We start from the raw sequence: 10,980 nt of genomic DNA, 5'->3' as shown, positions 1-10,980 counted from the left end.
TAGAGCGAGCCACAAATATTAGTTTATGCCTGACCAACCCTTAACCGCTTCACGGAAGAAATCCTCGTACCGTCGTCGTCGTCATAGTCGTCGCCAATCGCTTCCGCTCGGTCGTTTTCGAAATACCAATCCCGGCTACCGCAAAGCGGAATCGAATAGTTTTGAATTAAACGACGAGGATTTCGATTATACCCATATCATAGTGGCAATCGTAGACAACAGAACGAGCTTAAACAAATTGGCATCATTTGTTCTCGTACTACGGTAAACCCCATAGATAGGGTGCGTATTTTGCCAAATTAAATGAAGGGGCGACATTCGGGATCCCCCCATTCCATGTTTACTTGTGTTCATGTGCGCAACGACGAGCCCCAGCTGGAACCACTGCCGAAGTTTAAACACGTGCTAGTAGTAAATTTTTACACTCCTGCTGCAGAGATTTCTATACGCAAACCGGGGGAAAACCCTTATCGGGCGCTCTGTGTGTCGAAATCGCAAATCAACGCGAGCCAGCTATGATAACCGAGGATCATAACAATCATAATAATCAGCCGCATCATACTTCATGAAAAATTCATTTGCTATTCCGAGAGAGCGCGTACGCGGTATGCAAAAGAGTATAATAGGTGTATGAAGTTGACTTTTTTTTTCGAGAAGCGCCAACCCAGTGCGGCATCGGAGGAACGTGCCGAGAAGCGCTATTGTCGCATTTATTTTAATTTCGGCTTCTTCCCTTTAATTTTTAATGCAATACACTTGTTCGAGTTTTTATGCACAAAGTTTATTCTATTCAAACTGGTAAAGGCTTTCAATTTTCTTTACACGAGCTACGAGATGACGGAGTGTGGTCCTTTGGATCAGTCGTTTAGATGGCGCGAACATTCCTTCGATAGGCGGGAGCATGTGTCAAAAATCATTGCCGTCATCACTCACTGTGGCGCGTCGTAAACTTCTATGACGAAGCATGTGAGAATTAGGCGAAAGCATCTGGGTGGGGGATTGTCAGTGTACAAACAAGTTGTAAAAACGAGATCTTATCTTGCGGTTTAGGCAGGCAGCTATCAGCAACATGATGAAATAAGCGAAATTTATTTTCATCATCCATCAATCCTAGAAGGTGTGATTGTTGACAATGCCGTAAATTCTTCGGGGCGCCTCGAAGTGAAATCCAAAATAAGCATCAGACATAGAATTCGTTTCCTTATTAATCGCTTTCTTCTCACTTACTGTTGGCTCACAGTTCAATCGGTATGGTGCAGTCGTGGCCGAGTGGTTAAGGCGTCTGACTCGAAATCAGATTCCCTCTGGGAGCGTAGGTTCGAATCCTACCGGCTGCGAAAATAAATATTTTTAGCTGCTGGTACATGAACATTAAACCCGCGGAAAATTATTCCGTTTTGAGACAGTATTGAAAACCTGTTTCCGATTTAGAATAAATCTTTGTTTTATGCTGAAATCATGACTCAGTGTGCTTTATAACCGAAATTAGAATAGTTAAAATAGAATCATAAAAAATAACTTTACTTTATCTAGGGGGAATGAAGGCTTTGGCAGGTTTTGTTCTATTATTGTCAGGGGTTTTTTTATGACTGATTATGCTCAAATTTGGCATAAACATTCTTGGCATATCAAAGAATATTGTGGCCAAATTTCATAAAATTTTGTCGACAAAAACCCCCCTGACAATAATAAAAACAAAACCTGCCAAAGCCGTCTTTCCCCCTAGTAGGTAATCAGGATTTTCGGCTTTCAGACACATGAAAATCTTGATAATTTCCAACTTCGATCCGGGGGTTTCACTGTATCGTGATGCTTTTAGTAATTTCTCCTTTTTTCCATAATCTTTTTTATCTTTGTTCATCTTTTGTTTTCTTTATTTTGCTATTCCATTACTAAATTACGGTTTTCTACGATTTTTTCCGTAATTTTCATTTGTGTAAAAACGATAAGTAATATGACTTGTCGTGCGTCGCGTTTTATTAGTGTCTTGTTTTCTTGTTGCTCCATCCTTCTCACTTTTTCCTACTTTATTTATTCCCTTTCTTCTGTATTTTCTAATGAAGAAAGAGAAAAAAAAGATGAAGAACGAAATATCTTCATATCTCTTCCTTCTCTTTTCCCTCTTACTTTTTTAATTACATTTTTATTTGTTTCTCAAACATCATTTTATAAGCAACCTGATGTCGCCACTGCATACGCGCAGCATCTCGAGGCAGCGTTGCCGGAAGAGGGTGAGCTCGATGGGGCCCCTCTTGAGGACTGCTGGAATACGGTCAAAGCAGCCATTAATGACGCAGCGGAGAACAACGTCGGGTATATGGGTCGAAGTCGACGGAACGATTGGTTCGACGAAGAGTGCAGATAGATTCTGGAGGAGAAGGACGCAGCGAGGGCGGTCGCGCTGCAGCAAGGTACCCGGCAGAACGTGTAACGTTATAGACGAAAGCGGAGACAGCAGACCCGCCTTTTTCAGGAGAAGAAACGCCGCCTGGACGAATCGGAGTGCAAGGAGATGGAACAGCTGTGCCGTTCTCAAGAAACACGCAAGTTCTACCAGAAGCTCAACGCATCCCGCAAAGGCTTCATGTCGCGAGCCGAAATGTGCCGGGATAAGGATGGGAGCATCTTGACGGACGAACGTGTGGTGATCGAAAGGTGGAAGCAGCACTACGAGGAACATCTGAATGGCGCGGAGAGTACAGGCAGTGAAAGTCAAGGCAGCGAAGGAGATGACTACGTCAGTTCAGTGGACGATGGAAGCCAACCAGCCCCCACCTTGAGGGAAGTTAAGGATGCCATTCAACAGCTAAAGACCAATAAAGCAGCTGGTAAGGATGGTATCGGAGCTGAGCTCATCAAGATGGGCCCGGAAAAGCTGGCCACTTGCCTGCACAAACTGATAGTCAGAATCTGGGAAACCGAACATCTACCGAAGGAGTGGAAGGAAGGGGTTATATGCCCCATCTACAAGAAAGGCGACAAACTGGAGTGTGAGAACTTTCGAGCGATCACCATCCTTAATGCCGCCTACAAAGTGATATCCCAGATCATCTTCCGTCGTCTGTCACCATTAGTGAATGAGTTCGTGGGAAGTTATCAAGCCGGCTTCGTTGACGGCCGCTCGACAACGGACCAGATCTTTACTGTACGGCAAATCCTTCAAAAATGCCGTGAATACCAGGTCCCAACGCACCATCTGTTCGTTGATTTCAAGGCGGCATACGACAGTATAGACCGCGTAGAGCTATGGAAAATTATGGACGAGAACAGCTTCCCTGGGAAGCTTACCAGACTGATCAAAGCAACGGTGGATGGTGTGCAAAACTGTGTGAAGATTTCGGGCGAACACTCCAGTTCGTTCGAATCGCGCCGGGGACTAAGACAAGGTGATGGACTTTCCTGCCTGTTGTTCAACATTGCGCTAGAAGGTGTCATGCGGAGAGCCGGGTGTAACAGCCGGGGTACGATTTTCAACAGATCCAGTCAATTTATTTGCTTCGCGGATGACATGGACATTGTCGGCCGAACATTTGCAAAGGTGGCAGAACTGTACACCCGCCTGAAACGTGAAGCAACAAAAGTTGGACTGGTGGTGAATGAGTCAAAGACAAAGTACATGCTTGTGGGCGGAACCGAGCGCGACAGGGCCCGCCTGGGAAGCAGTGTTACGATAGACGGGGATACCTTCGAGGTGGTCGAGGAATTCGTCTACCTCGGATCCTTGCTAACGGCTGACAACAACGTTAGTCGTGAAATACGAAGGCGCATCATCTGTGGAAGTCGGGCCTACTACGGGCTCCAGAAGAAACTGCGGTTGAAAAAGATTCGCCACCGCACCAAATGTGTCATGTACAAGACGCTTATAAGACCGGTTGTCCTCTACGGACATGAAACATGGACAATGCTCGAGGAGGACTTGCAAGCACTCAGAGTATTCGAGAGACGGGTGCTTAGGACCATCTTTGGCGGTGTGCAAGAAGACGGTGTGTGGCGGCGAAGAATGAACCATGAGCTCGCCCAACTCTACGGCGAACCCAGTATCCAGAAGGTAGCTAAAGCCGGAAGGGTACGATGGGCAGGACATGTTGCAAGAATGCCGGACAGCAGCCCTGCAAAGATGGTGTTCGCTTCCGATCCGGCAGGTACGAGACGGCGTGGAGCGCAGCGAGCGAGATGGGCAGACCAGGTGCAAAACGACTTGGCGAGCGTGGGGCATATCCGAGGTTGGAGAGATGCGGCCTCGAACCGTGCATTGTGGCGTCAAATTGTTGATTCAGTGTTATCTGTTTAGATGTTAACTAAATAAATGAATGAAATCATTTCATATTACACACTTGTTTTATTGAATCTTCTCTTATTTCCTGATTATGTTCTTTTCTCTTTCTTATTTCTTTTCTTATTTTTCTTCTTTTTCCCATATTATTTGCTTTCTTTCTTCTTCATTTCTGCTGCTTTCTTTGTCTTTTTCTTTATTTATTCTTCCTTTTTCCTTCTTCTTTGATCTTTCATTTTAATTCTTATGGCTTTCGTTTTACTTCCATTCTTACTTTTTCTTCTAGACATTAAAGAAGAAAGACTTTCTTGTTTTATATTTCACTGTTTTTTCATCTATTTTATTTCACTTTTCTAATTGCTGGTTCTTCCTTTATCTCACCTGTTCTTAACCTGTGGTACATGTACCCCTGGGGTTATCTTTGCTTGTCCCAGGGGGTACCTCGGACAAAAATTCGTAATGTGTTGCAATTCCAATTAAAATTTATTGATGAAGCTTTGATATTTTTCCAATTCAAGAGGCTATCGAGAGGCTCGGAAGCCTCCTTTCAAGAGGCTCGGAATCCTCCTTTCAAGAGGCTCGGAATCCTCCTTTCAAGAGGCTCGGAAGCCTCCTTTCAAGAGGCTCGGAAGCCTCCTTTCAAATGACTCGGAAGCCTCCTTTCAAGAGGCTCGGAAGCCTCCTTTCAAAAGGCTTGGAAGCCTCCTTTCAAGAGGCTCGGAAGCCTCCTTTCAAGAGGCTCGGAAGCCTCCTTTCAAGAGGCTCGGAAGCCTCCTTTCAAGATGCTCAAGCCTCCTTTCAAGAGGCTCTGGAAGCCCCCTTCAAGAGGCTCAGAGCCTCCTTTCAAGAGGCTGGAAGCCTCCTTCAAGAGGCTCAGAAGCCTCCTTTCAAGAGGCTCAAGCCTCCTTTCAAGAGGCCTGGAAGCCTCCTTTCAAGAGGCTCAGAGCCTCCTTTCAAGAGGCCCGGAAGCCTCCTTTCAAGAGGCTCAGAAGCCTCCTTTCAAGAGGCCTGGAAGCCTCCTTCAAGAGGCTCAGAGCCTCCTTTCAAGAGGCCTGGAAGCCTCCTTCAAGAGGCTCGGAAGCCTCCTTTCAAGAGGCTCGGAAGCCTCCTTTCAAGAGGCTCGGAAGCCTCCTTTCAAGAGGCTCAGAGCCTCCTTTCAAGAGGCCTGGAAGCCTCCTTTCAAGAGGCCTGAAGCCTCCTTCAAGAGGCCTGGAAGCCTCCTTTAAGAGGCCTCAAGCCTCCTTTCAAGAGGCCTGAAGCCTCCTTTCAATAGGCCTGGAAGCCTCCTTTCAAGAGGCCTGGAAGCCTCCTTTCAATAGGCCTGAAGCCTCCTTCAAGAGGCTCAGAAGCCTCCTTTCAAGAGGCCTGGAAGCCTCCTTTCAAGAGGCCTGAAGCCTCCTTTCAAGAGGCCTGAAGCCTCCTTTCAAGAGGCTCGAAGCCTCCTTTCAAGAGGCTCCAGGCCTCCTTTCAAGAGGCTCGGAAGCCTCCTTTCAAGAGGCTCGGAAGCCTCCTTTCAAGGGTCTCGGAAGCCTCGTTTCAAGAGGCTCGGAAGCCTCCTTTCAAGAGGCCTGGAAGCCTCCTTTTAAGAGGGTCGAAAGCCCCCTTTCAAGAGGAAATCAAGAAGTAAGAAATGAGAAGTGAGGACCGAGGAGTGAGAAAGGGAAAATTAGAAGTGAGATATGAGAGGTGAAAATTGTGAAATAAATTTTTATTCCTACCAACTTCCTTTTTTTCTTCCTTCTTCTTTTTTCTTTTTCTTCTTTCTTTACCTTTTTCCGTCTTTTTTCTTCCGACTTCCTTTTCCCTCACCCTTTCCCATTTTTTTCTTCACTCTTCTTTCAACTTTCCTTGTTTCTTCATGCCTTTTTCTTTTTTATATATACTTTCTTCAATCTCCTTTCTTCTTTCATCCTTATTCCCTCTTTCTTTCTCCACAATTATTCCTTCTACCTTCTTCCTCATTTCTTCTTCCTTCTTACTTCTTCTTTCTGTTATATATCTCACCACTCATTTCTCAACATCTCGCTTGTCACTTCCCATTTATCATGTCTCATTTTTTTTCCTCTTGTTTCTGTTTTCCTCACCACACACTTCTTACGGTTTACTTCGCAATTATCACCTCTCACTTCAAACTTCTTACTTCTCACTTGTTTCTGCAAACCTCACTACTCAGTACTTACTTCCATTCATCAGTACTAACTTCTCACTACTCAGTACTTACTTCAAACATCTCATTTCTCACTTCTCAGTTCTCACTTTTCACTATTCACTTCGAACCTCTCACTCCTCAACATATTTCTACATGATATGAAAATTGATATTATGGAATAAATAGAATTGTGTCCCCTATCTCGATACCTCTACCTCTCTAACTCGATGGTCCCTTCAATATCGAGTAAGGGAGATTTCACTGTATAAATATCAAATATAAGATTTCACTTCTTATATTTTCTTTCTTATGTTTTTTTTTTCTATTTACTTGTCTTCTTCTATTTTGTTCGTCTTTAAATTATTCTTTGCTTCGTTTTGTCTTCTTTTTTCATTTCTTCCATCCTTCATCTTTTTGTTTTATTTTACTGTTTTGTTTTGTTTTTGAGCTTTTTCTTTCTACTCTTTTTTAGTTTTTTCGCGTTCTTCTTTCTTATTTCATTTTATCTCTTCTCTCGTGTGTTTTCTCTTCTTCTTTCTTTTCTTCGTTTTTTCTCTTGTTTTTATTTCTGCGTGATGTCTTTTATTTCAGTAATAAATAGCTACTCAGTCTTTACTTTAGTGAAACGAGTATTTTATTTGGTAAATACTCGTTCACTAAACTGAAGAGTGACTAGCCGTTTATCACTAAAATATTTATTTTTTCTTTTACGCTGCTTTTATTCTTTTCTTTTCCTTCCTTATTTCGCCTTGCTTGCTCTCTCTTTCTCTTTCCTTCCTTTGGCTTCTTTTTGATCCTTCGGAAGTGTCTTTAATTTCACTTTGTACGCGTTTTTTCTTGTTGCTTGTACTTTTTACCGAGGAGAAAAAGAATCTTGTAGAAAGAATCGAAAAAAAGAGGAGAAAGAAAATTGGCAAGAATAATAAACGCAGAAAAGAAGAAAGACGATAAAAGTAGAATAAAAGTAATAAAACTGTAAAAGAAAAACTGGGCGAAGATAAGGGAGCGTCCAACTCGAGTCACCACGAGTACGCTGGCTTCTACACCCCCTCTTACTAACCGTATAATAAAATTATATTGATTGTATATATCATAAAGTATAATGGCTCCGTAAAGTGTTATACACGCCTGAGCCTACCAAATAAACGAAATTGAATAAAAGGGAGCGTCCAGGAGTTATGAATCGCTTTGACGGGTGGTGTGTGTGTGGGGGGAGGATGTTGAGCGAAGTGTGTTAATCCATACAAAATTTTTAGATGTTTTATACAAAAATACAAACTTTTTATACATTATATTTTCCTTATTCCTTTTATCTTTGTTTGTGCCTTATTCTTCATTACTCTCCTCTTCTTTCTGTTTTTTCTCTTCTTTTTCTACTTTCTTCTTTATTCCTCTCTTCTATTTTGTTTTTTCCTTCTTCTTTATTCTTTTCTGTTTTTAATTTCATATTACATTTTTCTCCTTACTTTCTACTTCTTTCTTTTTGTCTATCATCTTTCTCCCTACATTTTTTTTTCTCTTCCATTATTCAATCTTTCTGCCTCGTTTCCTCTTTCTTGTTCCTTCTTCTTTCTTTCTTCTTTTTTCTCTTTTTTTTCCTTCCTCATACTTTCTATTCTCTCTTCTTATTTTACTTTTTTCTTCCACAACTTTTTATACATTACTTTTTTCTTCATCCTTTTTCTTCAGCTTTATTTTTCTTACCGCCCTCTTCTTTAATTTTCCTTCGTCCTCTTTCTCTTAATACTTTCTTTTCCACTCTTCTTTTTTTGTTCGTTTTTCTTCTTAATTTTTTTTCTTTTCTTCTTCTATATTCTTCTATGTTTTATTTTCTTACATATTACTTTCTTTTTTCTATTTAATTCTTTTTCTTTTCTTCCTTGTACCTACTTTTTATTATGTTTACTCTTTTCTTAATCCTTCTTTCTTCCTTCTTTATTTTTTCCTTTTTCCTTTTTTTTTATTCTTCTTTATTTCCATTAGTTTCACTCTTAAATTTTTTTTCTCTTTTTATTTTTTCATCTTGAATTTGCTTTTTTCTTTATGCTTTCTGCTTCCTCCCTCATTTTTTTTTCTTCCTTTATTCTCTTTTTTCATTTTCTTATTTATAAATTATAACTTTTGATCTCTGATTTGTGGCTTCAGGCTTCTTACTTTCAACTTGTGGTTCCTGACTTCCGACTTAAAACTTTTAAATTTTTGCTTCTGACTGCTGACCGCTGACTTCTGATTTTGATTTATAACTTCTACCTTCTGACTGCCTATTTCTGACATTTGAGTCTGGCTTCAGATATCCGACTTCCAAGTTCTGACTTATGATTTCTTATTTTTTATTCCTCGCTTTTTCTGACTTCTGTTTTCTGATCTCCGATTTCAAACTACTGTATTCTGGTTTCCTACTTCGGAGTTCTGACCTCCAACTTCTGGATTTTGACTGTGACTTCTATCTCCTGATTATTAACTTCTGACTTCTCCCTCTGACATCTGATCTTTGACTTCTGCCTTTGATTTCTGACTTCTGGTTTCTGAGTTTTGTCCCCCGACTTTAAAATTCTGAATTCTGGCTTCAAACTTCTGACTTCTAATTTCTGATCCTCGACTTCAAGCTTCTGATTTCTGGCCTTTGATTTTAAAAAATTGAACATCTGAATTTTGAATTTTCAGGAGCCATATTCACAACATAATTTTTGATAAAGTCATATTGCTTGAGTAGTCTCATATTTTTGTCCAAAATACCATTGCTTTGATCACAACATCGGTGGCAATAGATAGTGAATTCTCTCCAAAATGTCTCAAGTCATATGACATAATGTCATTTAAATGACATTTTGAATTTCACGCCTCAGATCACAAATTAATATCACTGCTTCTGACTTCCGCATTCAGACTTCTGAACTCTGACTTCTAACTATTAACTTCTGGCTTTTGATTTCTAATTTATGACTTTTGACTTCCGTCCTCCGATATCCAATTGACCTCTGACTTCTGATGATGATTCCTGGCTTTTGACTTCTGTCCTCCGTCTTCTCACTTCTGACTTCGGACTTCTGAAATTTGACTTCAGACAAGTCGTTTTGAAAATTTGGTATTGAATTAGTCCTGTCTTCTGACTTCTCATTTCTTATTTTAGATTTCTGTCCTCCAACTTCCAACTTTTGACCGCTGATTTCTGATTTCGTATCGCTGACTTTCGATTTTTGATTTTTGACTTCCGACTTCTGACCTCTGATTTTTTACTGACTTTTTATTTCAAACTTCTGACTTCTGAGAATAGGAAACCGAAAAGTAACTGAAGAGCAGTGGAAATCTGATTATTATATGCCAACAAATACCACATAATGCATATTGCGTAATTAATTAATTTTCAAATCGTTAGTGTTTCTTATGATGCACCATTGAGAAAAATCCTCAAACGCTTATACGCATTTTGCATTCATAATGTAGAAAACGTGCACAAACATTTCCACCAGCAATGTTTTGACACCACAATGTTGCAAAGTAAAACGCACGGAAGCAGGAAGGCTACGCCGCGAAGAACCCGTGTTGACCCATATCTCGGTTCGTGCTTTTTAATAAATTTATTTGCCGGCTGGTGGGAAATATAACCATCGGAACCCCTCTCGCGAGCCACACCACCGACAGTCAATGCCTAGCGGACCGCACTGCCAATCTGCCAATGCAGGAACGCGATGACAGAGGGCTCGTGTGAATCGGAACGAATGTCCTTCCTGGGTGCTGCTGACTGCTGCCGTGCGCTACTGCATTGGAGCAAAGCTGCAGGGTCATTCTGTGTCTATTTTTTCCGAACTGAAGGGTGATAATTTCATGCAAAATAAATTTGGTTTTGGAAGAAGTCTAACCTCTAGTAAACCTGTGAGAATACTTAAAAAGTACTGATGTTTTGTAAGGTTTTATCCCACGCATGGCGCTGGAGAACTCACCCGGACATCTCATTAATCGTTCAAGAGTTCATATGACTTCCTAATGTCCATATAAAGCCATATTAGAGTTATTGTAACTAAATCGTACTGAACTGATTTGTTTTTTTGCTGTGGCGAAGGTGGATCAATCTGTTTATTTTTTTGTTGTCCCCAGTAAAGATGGAACCTCAGTGGGTAAACAGTGGAAAACCAACATCCCATCAGCAGCGGCCTGTTGTTCCGCGGACAACTTCCGAATCGTTCAACCTCTGTGTGGTTGTGGTGCACTCTGCTAGAGAGCCTGGTGCGGTTGCCCCCAAAACCAAACCAAACTGATACGGCGGGTATCGTTTTGCCATGCCGCATTACGGGAAAAAAGGCGAGAAAGGGGAACTTCTGTTGGTATCTGCTGTGTAGCATCATTGGCCTTTGGAGATATCAATTTTTATTTGGTTTATCCCGTATGCTTATCTTGTAGAGTATTTTTCGTCTTGATGACAGCCATGGCTATTTTTATGTATTCGGCTCGGATTATCGACAGCTATCGGTTTGAGACTTCCGATTCGGTCTAGAGAATTTTCGAGAAACCAGAGTATAAGGCACATGATAGGCGATATAGCCGCAGTGAAAGATGAATG

General features: G+C 41.3%; 1 non-coding gene across 1 annotated transcript; it reads left to right on the top strand.

Annotated features, from left to right (window-relative positions):
* Positions 1-1,255: 1,255 nt before the first annotated feature.
* Positions 1,256-1,337, top strand: Trnas-cga (transfer RNA serine (anticodon CGA)). Its single transcript has one exon. It is a non-coding gene; the product is annotated as a tRNA-Ser (tRNA).
* The last annotated feature ends 9,643 nt before the right edge of the window (positions 1,338-10,980 follow it).

This window comes from Armigeres subalbatus, chromosome 3 (assembly GCF_024139115.2).
Source record: "Armigeres subalbatus isolate Guangzhou_Male chromosome 3, GZ_Asu_2, whole genome shotgun sequence".
Taxonomy (NCBI): Eukaryota; Metazoa; Arthropoda; class Insecta; order Diptera; family Culicidae; genus Armigeres; species Armigeres subalbatus.
The sequence above is the reverse complement of the archived record's forward strand: the minus strand, read 5'-3'. Positions and strand labels throughout refer to the sequence as shown.